The sequence below is a fragment of the Xenopus laevis genome, chromosome 3L (assembly GCF_017654675.1).
Source record: "Xenopus laevis strain J_2021 chromosome 3L, Xenopus_laevis_v10.1, whole genome shotgun sequence".
Taxonomy (NCBI): domain Eukaryota; kingdom Metazoa; phylum Chordata; class Amphibia; order Anura; family Pipidae; genus Xenopus; species Xenopus laevis.
In genome coordinates, this window is record NC_054375.1 from 114,238,962 (window position 1) to 114,251,434 (window position 12,473).

Genomic DNA, 12,473 nt, shown 5'->3' on the forward strand with positions numbered 1-12,473 from the left:
CTTGTCCATGGACACATCATGCAGACAAATATCTGAATTTCTGTCAGTAAATTGGTATATTGAACTTGTTGTTCGTACAGCCGCATAATTACATTGATCTGGTCATTGAACCCTGCTTGCTGATCCAATACTCAAACTGGCATTTTGAAAGAAAGTACTTCCTGGGATATTCTACATCTGTTATGTGCAAGTGTGTGCTGCACCAGCCCTGGGTATAGTTGGAAGTGTCTGGAAGCTCTGCCCTGATGTCAGCAAGGGTTGCTGTAGGTTTTTAAACAGCCGACTGTAAATTGAATAATACTAGTATATTGGGGGGAATATAAATATTTGACTCCTGTCTTCTGAGGTTTAATATCCACCAACAGCTGAAGGTGAAGTGGGCAACAGCACCCTCTGCAGATCGTTCTTTTATAGTGCAGTGCATGTATATATATATAATATATATATAATCCATAGAAAAAGGTGCACACCAGGATTTTTCAATAAAACTTCAAATTTATTAAATAATTTTAAACCAGGAACCGGCCAACGTTTCGGTCATTCTCTAAGACCTTTATCAAGACCCTGTTCACATTAAAATAACAGTGCTTAAATACCTAAAAACATGACACTCACCACTTTGTGCACGCCCACATGGTCATGTGACTATGGAAACACCTGCACCAAGAGAGCAGAGAGACAAATAAACATTGTGGCAAATGTGTACACAACACTTAGACATATGCAGAAAAACTGAAACATATTAGGATATGGTGTTTGTAACATTGAAACCAGGCATTTAACGTTGCTCTAGAAAGCATAAATAAGAGCAATGCTCATTTAGGCCCAAAGGGGCTACAGTATTGAGTTTACGTATCCAAAATGCTTCACGTTGGAGTAACACCTTGGATCTGTCCCCCCCACGTTTCAGAGGCGGGATGTGATCAATAGCTATATACTTGAAGGTAGGTAATCTATGGTTCATTTCTAAGAAATGTTTGGCGACAGGTTTATTGGTTACACCGTCCCTAAACGCTGTGCTGATGGCAGATCGATGTCCATCCATCCGCAATCTCAGTGTCTGATCTGTTTTCCCCACATATGCCAGGCCGCAGGGACAGGTAATTAAATAAACCACATGCGTGGTAATACAGGTAATGTGATGTCTAATAGCTAGACGTTTACCTGTTTGTGGATGGAGAAAAGATGTGCCTGGAGACATGAACCTACATGAAGTGCAGCACGGGCAGCGAAAACAGCCCAACTTCAATTCGCCTAGCCAGCTGCTGGGGTTATTGGTGTAGCAATCAGTTGGATCCCCCTTAACAAGCAGATCTCTGAGGTTCGTGCCTCTTTTATAGCACATCATTGGCGGACCAGACGTCACCTTACATAAATCGGAGTCTGCCTCAATGATTTTCCAAAGGTCCCTCACTCCACCATTAATTCTATTAGTGCTTGCATTAAAGGTGGTAGTAAAGACCAATTTCGGTTCTTTTTTCTTGGCCTTACTTGCATCTCTCATCCTGTTCTGTGCTATCACTAAGGCATCATTTAATACCTTATCTGGATAGCCACGGTCCTTAAAGCGGACCCACATATCTCGCAGCTGTTTTTCTACGGATTCTAGATCATGCAGCTTTTCTAGGGTAGCACCCAGGTATGTGATTTCTATTTTTGAATCTCCATTGGATGGTGTGCGTTAGAACTTCGAATCTGTACTATTTTTAATACCTTGGCTGGGTATTTCTTTCAGCACCCACTTAAATTTTGTAAACCTTTTTGACCTTTATTTGAGTATATTTTTTCTTTATTCCTGCTTGGACTATCTGACAAGACACACATCTTTTTGGTGTACCATGGAGGAATATGTGGATCAAATGTGTCTAAACACTGACTATGCAGAGACTTGGCACATCACAGAGGCAGACGCTGATCGGGTGCTGTGGCAGCAAAGCCATATGGATGTCCCGTTTAAACTTAACATTAAAGACATCAGTAACGAGTGGGAACGTCTCAAAAAGAGAGAGACAGATCTAGACCTACATGGTCTCTTTCTTTCAGATTACTACAGGGCCAAACGAAAAAAGAACCGAAATTGGTCTTTACTACCACCTTTAATGCAAGCACTAATAGAATTAATGGTGGAGTGAGGGACCTTTGGAAAATCATTGAGGCAGACTCCGATTTATGTAAGGTGACGTCTGGTCCGCCAATGATGTGCTATAAAAGAGGCACGAACCTCAGAGATCTGCTTGTTAAGGGGGATCCAACTGATTGCTACACCAATAACCCCAGCAGCTGGCTAGGCGAATTGAAGTTGGGCTGTTTTCGCTGCCCGTGCTGCACTTCATGTAGGTTCATGTCTCCAGGCACATCTTTTCTCCATCCACAAACAGGTAAACGTCTAGCTATTAGACATCACATTACCTGTATTACCACGCATGTGGTTTATTTAATTACCTGTCCCTGCGGCCTGGCATATGTGGGGAAAACAGATCAGACACTGAGATTGCGGATGGATGGACATCGATCTGCCATCAGCACAGCGTTTAGGGACGGTGTAACCAATAAACCTGTCGCCAAACATTTCTTAGAAATGAACCATAGATTACCTACCTTCAAGTATATAGCTATTGATCACATCCCGCCTCTGAAACGTGGGGGGGACAGATCCAAGGTGTTACTCCAACGTGAAGCATTTTGGATACGTAAACTCAATACTGTAGCCCCTTTGGGCCTAAATGAGCATTGCTCTTATTTATGCTTTCTAGAGCAACGTTAAATGCCTGGTTTCAATGTTACAAACACCATATCCTAATATGTTTCAGTTTTTCTGCATATGTCTAAGTGTTGTGTACACATTTGCCACAATGTTTATTTGTCTCTCTGCTCTCTTGGTGCAGGTGTTTCCATAGTCACATGACCATGTGGGCGTGCACAAAGTGGTGAGTGTCATGTTTTTAGGTATTTAAGCACTGTTATTTTAATGTGAACAGGGTCTTGATAAAGGTCTTAGAGAATGACCGAAACGTTGGCCGGTTCCTGGTTTAAAATTATTTAATAAATTTGAAGTTTTATTGAAAAATCCTGGTGTGCACCTTTTTCTACGGATTCTAGATCATGCAGCTTTTCTAGGGTAGCACCCAGGTATGTGATTTCTATTTTTGAATCTCCATTGGATGGTGTGCGTTAGAACTTCGAATCTATATATATATATATATATATATATATATATATATATATATATATATATATATATATATATATATATATATTTTTTTTTTAACTGCAAGACATCTGTTGCATAGCAGTGATTGTCTTTACCTAGTGCCATGTTTTTTGCCTTGTAGGGCAAAACAAATCTCAGTTGGGTTTTTTTTTATCCATTGCCACCCAGTAACCTGCAGGCCATACATTGCCTTAGTGAGTAGAATTGCTTCCTTGTAAAGCGATGCTGCCAAATGAGCAGATCTCGCCCAGATATGCCCACATTGGGCCCGACGATCGGATCAGAATGGAAGCCATGCAGGTGGTCTGATCGCTGGACCACATCAATGGACAGACGCGGCCGCGATCCAACTGGGTTTTTTTTTTACCCTGCCCGATCTGCATCTGGCCAATTTTCGGACAGATATCGGAGCGGGACGCCCGTCAAATGGCCCCACACACAGGCCAATAAGCTGCAGTGTCTGTCGGGGGCCTTTAGGGTACTAGGTAAATTTCCATCCAGGACACTATATCCTCTGGGAACTCCAGTTTCCTCCCACACTACAAAAAACAGCCAGGGCTTCTAGTAACATTGATCTTGGTGTGTGTGAATGTGATAGGGATTTAGATTGTAGGTTCCACTGGGCCAGTGACTGATCTGAGTTAAAGTATTTACAAAATGAGTGAATTCAACAGCTGCTAAATGCAAGTGGTTCCCTTCTATTATCATATATAAAATGCTATTAAATGCTGTTGGTTTCCTGCGATGGTATTTTAAGAACACTTGCAACACGTTGCTTGTGAGGTGCTGTCATTTTTAAAGGGGACTCGTCGCCCAAAAAAATTATTCATAATCCTATTTTATCACATTAGTAAAGCAAAATGAATTTTAATTACACTATATAAATTATTACACTATATTATTATCCTTCAGTCTGGGAATTCATAATTATAGCAAGCAGGCAGGAGCCATTTTGTGGACACTGTTATTAAGACAAGCCTTTTATCATCTCAGAATCTTGTTTGTGCACCAGAATGGGGGACCTGATGTCCATCCCCATGCCCTGGCTACACAATTAAATGGTGAAGAGAATGGTGGAATGTGTGGAGAGCAGTGACATCTAGGAAGTGCTGAATGAAAAGTGAAAGTAATTGTCTGCCCTGCCTCTATGCTCAGGGCATAGAGGAGGGGCAGACAATATTTGAATGACAGCTGAGATGTTTAAATGAGTTTACAACAGCTATGAATGCTTTAATAAAAAATAGAAATTGGATTTCATGTTTAATTTGAAAAGGACTTTTAGTATACAGATTTTTGTGTCTGGGTGACAGGTCCACTTTAAAGGAACAGTAATACCAAAAAATTTAAGTGTTTTAAAGTAATGAAAATATCATGTAGTGTTGCCCTGCACTGGTAAAACTGATCTGTTTGCTTCAGAAACACTACTATAGTTCATATAAACAAGCTGCTGTGTAGCAATGGTGGAAATTGAAAGACGGCTATATGGCACAGGTTAAATAGTGGATAAAATATAACACCATTAGACAGACAGAGCTTATTTGCTATCTGCTGTGTAACCTGAGCCTTTTCTCCTTTGAATGGCTGCCCCCATTGCTACACAGCAGCTTATTTATATAAACAATAGTAGTGTTTCTTAAGCAAACCAGTGCAGGGCAACACTGCATTATATTTTCATTACGTTAAAACACTTATTTTTTGACGTTACTGTTCCTTTAAGTTATTGGTCTGACTTTTTCATTTGCAGATAATTAAAGGAGACATATAGGATAAATGAATAGTAGGAGGGGGACAGCAAAAAGTGTTCAGTTCCCTATCAGGTTAGCCTAGCTGCTGTTGGTTCCAATCCAACAGTGCAATGTACTGAGTGCCGCTGGCTCCCCTGTAGGGATGTCGCGGACTGTTCGCCCGCGAACTAATTCGCGCGAACATTGACCGTTCGCGTCTGCCGAATGTTCGCGAACGTCGCGCAACGTTCGCCAATTTGGGTTCGCCTTAGCTGGCGCTTATTTTTGCCCTCTCACCCCAGAGCAGCAGATACATGGCAGCCAATCAGGAAGCTCTCCCTCCTGGACCACCCCCACACCCCCTGGACCACTCCCCTTCCATATATAAACTGAAGCCCTGCAGCGTTTTTTCATTCTGCCTGTGTGTGCTTTGAAGAGCTAGTGTAGGGAGAGAGCTGTTTAGTGATTTGAGGGACAGTTGATAGTAACTTTGCTGGCTAGTAATCTACTTGATACTGCTCTGTATTGTAGGGACAGAACTCTGCAGGGATTTGAGGGACAGTGAGTTTAGGTTAGTTAGCTTTGCTGACTAGTAATCTACCTTCTACTGCAGTGCTCTGTATATAGCTGCTGTGGGCACTGCTTCTGATCTCATCTTCTGACTGCTGTAATAACCCAATAGTCCTTGTAAGGACTGCTTTTATTTTCTTTTTTGTTTTTTTACTTTGCTACTATAAGAGCCCAGTGCTATTAGTCTAGCTGTGTTGGGGAGTGGGACTGGTGTTCTCCTTGTAGTTCACCACTACCAGCACCAACCAGAGTCAAAATTGTTACAAAGTATCTTATTTGCACCTGTTAGCTGTTCTGAGCTCTCTGCCAAAAGCTAATTAAGTTAGAAACTGTTTTTTTTCTGGCTGTTCAGTTCAGAGAAAAGAGGGACTGGTGTGCTGCTCCTCCTAGTAGTTCACCACTATCAGCACCAACCAGAGTCAAAATTGTTACAAAGTATCTTATTTGCACCTGTTAGCTATTCTGAGCTCTCTGCCAAAAGCTAATTAAGTTAGAAACTGTTTTTTTTCTGGCTGTTCAGTTCAGAGAAAAGAGGGACTTTCCAGTACAAAAGAGGGACAGGGGGTTGAGTGGTCAAAAGAGGGACAGTTGGGAGGTATGCAAGTGCCACCTAGCTGTGTGAGCTTTTTCACATTCTGTCTAAATAACAATAATAATTCCGTGTCCGTAAACATCACCTGAGTGATGTTTTTACAGCAGCAATAATATATTCCGTACCCACTACTGTATACGTTGCCCTTGCAGGCATTGTTTGCCCAGTCTTTAACCAAGTGCCACCTAGCTGTGTGAGCTTTTTCACATTCCGTGTCCAGAAACATCACCTGAGTGACGTAGTGTGATTTCTGCCCTTTACAGCACAAAACGCAGCGCTGTGTCAACAATGTATTTTTCAGATACATTTTTGCCCTTGATCCCCCTCTGGCATGCCACTGTCCAGGTCGTTGCACCCTTTAAACAACTTTAAAATCATTTTTCTGGCCAGAAATGTGTTTTCTAGCTTTTAAAATTCGCCTTCCCATTGAAGTCTATGGGGTTCGCGACGTTCGCGAACCGTTCGCATTTTTGACGCAAGTTCGCGAATATGTTCGCGAACATTTTTTCCGCCGTTCGCTACATCCCTACTCCCCTGTACAGCCTGGGAAAGAAGGCAGCAGGACACGGAACAGATGGGAGGACTAGTAGGGATTTGCAGAAATTTTCATTAAAGTAACAAACCCTTTTTTTTTTTACATATTTTATTGATTTTCATTACAAAGAGCACGGGCAATCTGCTTGTTACAGTAACCAGCTCCAAAAAAGACAATCATCAATAATAACCAGGCCCGGACTGGCAATCTGTGGGTTGTGGCAAATGCCAGAGGGGCTGCTGTATGGTTCCATAGAAAGTTACCATATAGTGGGCTGGTTGGGGGCTGTTTGGGCCTCTGTGTACTTGGAATGGCAGGGCTCCCAGTCCAGGCCTGATAATAACATAAGGTATAAGGTAAGAAAGAAAATTAAAAATGTTATATAACATTATATAAAATAACAGTAACAATGTGGTGGTGGGGAATTTCATTACTGCTTAAATAGTGAGCCTAGATTGTTCGGGTTATTATCTGTCTCATGGATGTGGATCACAAGTGGAGGGCCATATACAGCTGGGGATCATTTTTGTGGGCTAGCCAACCGAGAGAACTTTTTAAAGCACATTCCTTCTATATCTGAGATAGTTTAATGCACTGGCACATTCTTGTTTTTTACATGTCTCCTTTATGGGACCAACTATCAAGTTACTTAGAAAAGTTGCATCTATAATATGTTGAGTTTATATTCTATATTGGCTTAATAAGTACCATGGAACAAAGCAGCCATGGGTGTTCCCTTTTTTTTTTTTTTTTAAATCCCATCCCTCAGCAACTAATCCATAAATATATTTTACTAGTCTCCTGATTAATATCAAAAGTTTGGTTGCTATGGGTTACTAGACCCAAAGAAATCTTTGATACACCTCAATATACAAAACCTTGGACTTGTCCCTATGATAATTTTGCTTGTATATCTTGTTTTGTATGTTATTTCTTTATTTCCTGCTGTTACCCCAGTCCTGTACCTATGTGCCCTAACATAGGGGTCTTGGCTAGGGACTGACACAGTAGTATAGAGAGGGGGAATCAATATTGTTCTGACACTGGAGAAAAGCCAACAGGGAAATGAGCCAATTAAGTGGAATGGAATGTAGTAGAATGGAATCGATGGGAAACATATTAGGGAGGGGAAGAACGTAGAGAAAATATTGTCATATTTAAGGAACAGATAAGTGATATGACAGGAGAAAAGGTTCATATATGTCCTTGTATTGCATGCTGGGGCTGACCTGTCTGAACAGTTGAACACAAGGGGTCATTTACAAAGTACTCTAGCAGTATCGGGTGCAAAATCTTGCCCATAAGTGCTCCTCCAATAAGCCTGTGTCTGAGCTGTTTCTGCAATCTGCATCTTGTGTTAGATTAAAAAAACCCTAGCCTAGAGCTCCTTTTTGCTTCACAGGCTGCCCCCTCATGAGTGCAGCTAAAATGTTCTGTATGGTAAATTTGATTTTGATTTTCATTCCCAGTGCATTTTCTTGCCCTTTAACTAGGCACTGCTAAAACATATCTTTGCTGTTTGTATGAAAAAAAAAACATTTTGCCAAAATGCAATGCTTTTTGGCCTAGCAGACCCTTAAACTAGTTCTGGTAAGCCTAAAATGTTGCCATTGTATGTTTTTTTGTGCTCTAAATAAATCTCCTTTGCAAGATTTCAACCTTCAGGTTGTTACTGGATTTCCTTGCTATTTATATCTGACTGTATGGCAAGTGAGAGGCTAGTCTACTATAGCACCTGGCTCTATAAATAAGATGCTTATTATAGAGAACGCAGCTCTTGTAACTAAATTTAAATTAAGGGTTTAGCTGCGGGAAATATATATATATATATATATATATATATATATATATATAGAGTCCCACAGTGCCTGCACTCAAACCAAAGAACGAAGCCAGAGGTGCACGGTCCAAATATAATGCATATGTAGAAAGAAGATCAGCACTCTCTGTAGTTTTGGTGAAAATTGTGTTGATTTATTAATCAAAAATCACATCTTATCCATAAGATGTGATTTTTGATTAATAAATCAACACAATTTTCACCAAAACTACAGAGAGTGCTGATCTTCTTTCTACATATATATATATATATATATATATATATATATATATATATATATTTATATATAGTGAATAAAGTACCCCCTATTTTACAGGTCATGGAACTCAGAGGTTACTTCTAATATCCTCATTTTCCAACAAGTGATACTTTATTATAATACACACATTTTAGTGAGTCATGTGACAAAATGGCATCATTAACCTCTGTTTAATACCGATGACATCACTAAGAGCCATTTATATATATATAATTTACAGGATATTTATGTTTTTTGTTTATTTATTGTAGGGTGCCACCTCCTAGTATATATCATTGTTTAGGAAATTGCTGTTCAATTCCTGTTCCTATGTATGTCACTTTGCAGTGCTATTTAAACGGGAGCCTGGCCCTACTACCTGCTCAAGTCCGGAATAAAGGGCAAGGCTGAGTTATGTCAGAGCGAGCTGCTACATGTAACCAGAACCACTGTCTGTAACCAGAAGATGGCAGCATGTAATCAGCTTGCAGCACCGCTAATATATTGTGGGCGTTTGTGCACTGAATGCAAAGGGAAGTCTCTACCATTTGCTGTTGATGTTTTAGGTGCTCCAGGGAAGCCATCATTGATTTAGACAGTTACAGCAGGGAGTGGAGTAGGTTTGCTATCCCTGGTTTACAATGCTGTAGGCTTGGCTCTCTCTGCTGTAAAAAAACTTACATTATCCTGATTGATTTAAGGATCCTGTTTGAATGAATGCCTTCCCAGACTGAGTACCTGACACACTACATCTAGTGGGATTTTGAAGGGTGATAGGGGCCAGTCAGCCAAATGTGTTACTTTTAATCCCCTTATATTTATTTGGTCCTATAAAAAAACGTTACTACTTCCTGATTGAAAGGATTGACCTCTCACCGCCTGCAATTGAAATATTAGCAGACTTAGATGATTTTCATGGGGGTTTCAGTTTTGTTTTTCTATCCTGCTGACTATTAAATCTAATATTTAAAATCCGGTTTCTGGGGTCTGTGCTGCCCCCATACTAGAACATGGATTCATTCTAAATTTAGGTTTTAATAATTTTATTGCTCACTCACCTACCTGTTTATGGCCTCCCTCTATTCAAACCACTGTCTGTTTCTAGGCAGAGTTGCAGAATACCACATTTCCTTTAAACATGCAATAAAAAAGGACCAGTTTTAAGTTACCCTGGAATAGAACTGTGCCTCTCCATGTGCAGATTACAAAGATTAGGACTTTACATTTAATTATAATGTATGTTTACATTGCAATCATAAATTGAAACAAATGGTGTGTTTTTAAATAAGCCACTATGGGATGATAACCAAATCCATTATCATGGGCACTAAATCTAAGTTGCTGGGGTCATTGCTTTAAGGCAGGTACTCACATGATCTGTTAACCTTACAGTTATGGCACACAGGGCAATTTCAAGCGTTTTGGTCACCCACCCTATAATTTGAAAAAGGAATTGCCTTGTTTGGTGCAGTCAGTATATAGGTGCTTATCATTCATAAACACTGAAGGTGATTGGAAGCATTTTAATTTCCCCCAAGGTGCCAAACTGACCCACCATGGTGTCAGGAAAAACGTTCATTGACCTTCTTACTCTTCTTATCATTTGACCTAGAATGCATATAGCTTGGGTTCTAACATTATTGTATGAGAATAAGGAGAGAAAAATAGATGATAGTATGGAACGGTAAGAAAGCAGAACAATAAGGAAGCCAAGTGAATAGAAGAAAAATAGAGAAAGTGCCTAGCCTCCCAGTCTGCTACTGATCTCCTCTGATCAGTGGCGTAACTACTCACCTGCAGGCCCTGGTATATGATGAGAACCTGGGCCCCCCTGTTGGACCCTCCCCCTTATGAATCGAGTGCGCTGTAAAATCTCCCCCTGCCCAACCACCCACAATATCCATTATCCGGTGGGCCCCAAAAGGGTGCGGACCCAGGTGCCATCGCACCGCCTGCACCCCTGGTAGTTACGCCACTGCCCCTGATCATAATGCTGTACAATACTACTGACACCAAATCAGTCTCTGCCTTTAGCCTTATAGCATGTAACTGCTGTTCTTGTTCCAGCTTGGCTCTAGCCAATCCCTCCATAATTATTAGAGGGAACAGATTAACCTGCTTGGGATAGTATCACATGTAGCAATCAATCAGATGACAAGTAATTTTTTTCCAGCTGATTGGTTGCTATGGGTTACTAGACCAGTAACAAACCATAGACACATTGACCATTACCCTCCCATTTGCTTTTTATGGTACGCCGCAAAATGTTTTTCTAGTTACTGATACATTCATAGGTGCATTTCAGACAGATAGTCAATGACCTGGCTCACTAAAAATTTTTTGAAATACACATTTTAAACAAAAAATTGAAAGCAACTGAACACGTGGTTATTTTTATTATTCATTGTGAAAAAGATACATTTTGAAAAAGTGAATTTTCACTTTAAAGGAGTAAACAACAATTTTTTAACAAGGGGTTTGTTTCTCCTTTAAAGCGGTGGTTCATCTTTAAGTTAACTTTTAGTATGTTAAAGAAGGCTAATTCTAAGCAAATTTTCAATTGGCCTTCATTTTTTATATTTTTATAGTTTTTGAATTATTTGCCTCCTTCTGGCTCTTACCAGCTTTCAAATAGGGGTCACTGACCCCATCTACAAAACCAATGCTCTATAAGGCTACACATTGTTTGTTATTGCTTTTTATTACTCATCTTTCTATTCAGTCTCTCTCCTATTCATATTCCAGTCTCTTATTCAAATCAATGCATGGCTGCTGAAAATGCAAACTGGAGAGTTGCTGAATAAAAAGCTAAATAACTCAAAAAATCATAAATAATAAAATTGTCTCAGAATATCACTCTTAACATCATACTACAAGTTAACTCAAAGGTGAACAACCCCTTTAAGTTGAAATAAACAGGGTTCAGATGTCATTCATGAACATTACCCCTCCAATCTGAAACCCAACTGAAATAGAAATATTGCTGCCAAAAATCTATTACAGGTATTGGATCTGTTGTTCAGAATGCTTGGGACCTGTGGTTTTCCAGATAACGGATCTTTCTATATTTTTGGATCACCAAACTTTGGCCTACTAAAAAATCATTTAAACATTAAATAAACCCAATAGGATTGTTTTTGCCTTCAATATGGATTAATTATATCTCAGTTGGGATCAAGTCCACGCTACCGTTATTATTACAGACAAAAAGGAAGTAATTTTTCTATGTCTATGGGAGATGGTCTTCCCCTAATTCAAAGTTTCTGGATAACTGTATTGGCAGCTGTGATCTCTGCGTGTAAATAATGGTCTTGTTTTATGGTTTTAATTGCTGTGCTTGATACTAAAAACAAGTAGTCCTGGAAATGTTTAGTTTGTGAATGAAATATTCCATCCGTATTGGTTGCAGAAGTTCTATAGAGGTGATGTGAAATGTATAGAACAATGATATTTGCACCCACCTAGAAGCAGACCCGGATTTGCCAGAGGGGTGCCCCAAGGCCAAGTCCAGATTTGCCAAATGGGCACACTTGCGCTTGTCGCTTCTGCTCCTCCCTCCCTGCTCACTCGCATATCCGCATGCAAAATTTTTTATTCTTGATACTTAGCATGCAGGAGATTTTAACAGAGAAATCTCCTGCACATTCAATTTTAAAAACTAGATCGGCATGCCACCCCTTCATTTGCGCTGCCTTAGGCCCGGGTCTTTGTGGCCTTCCCTCAAATCCGGGCCTGCCTAGAAACCCAAAGTGAAATTTTGGTA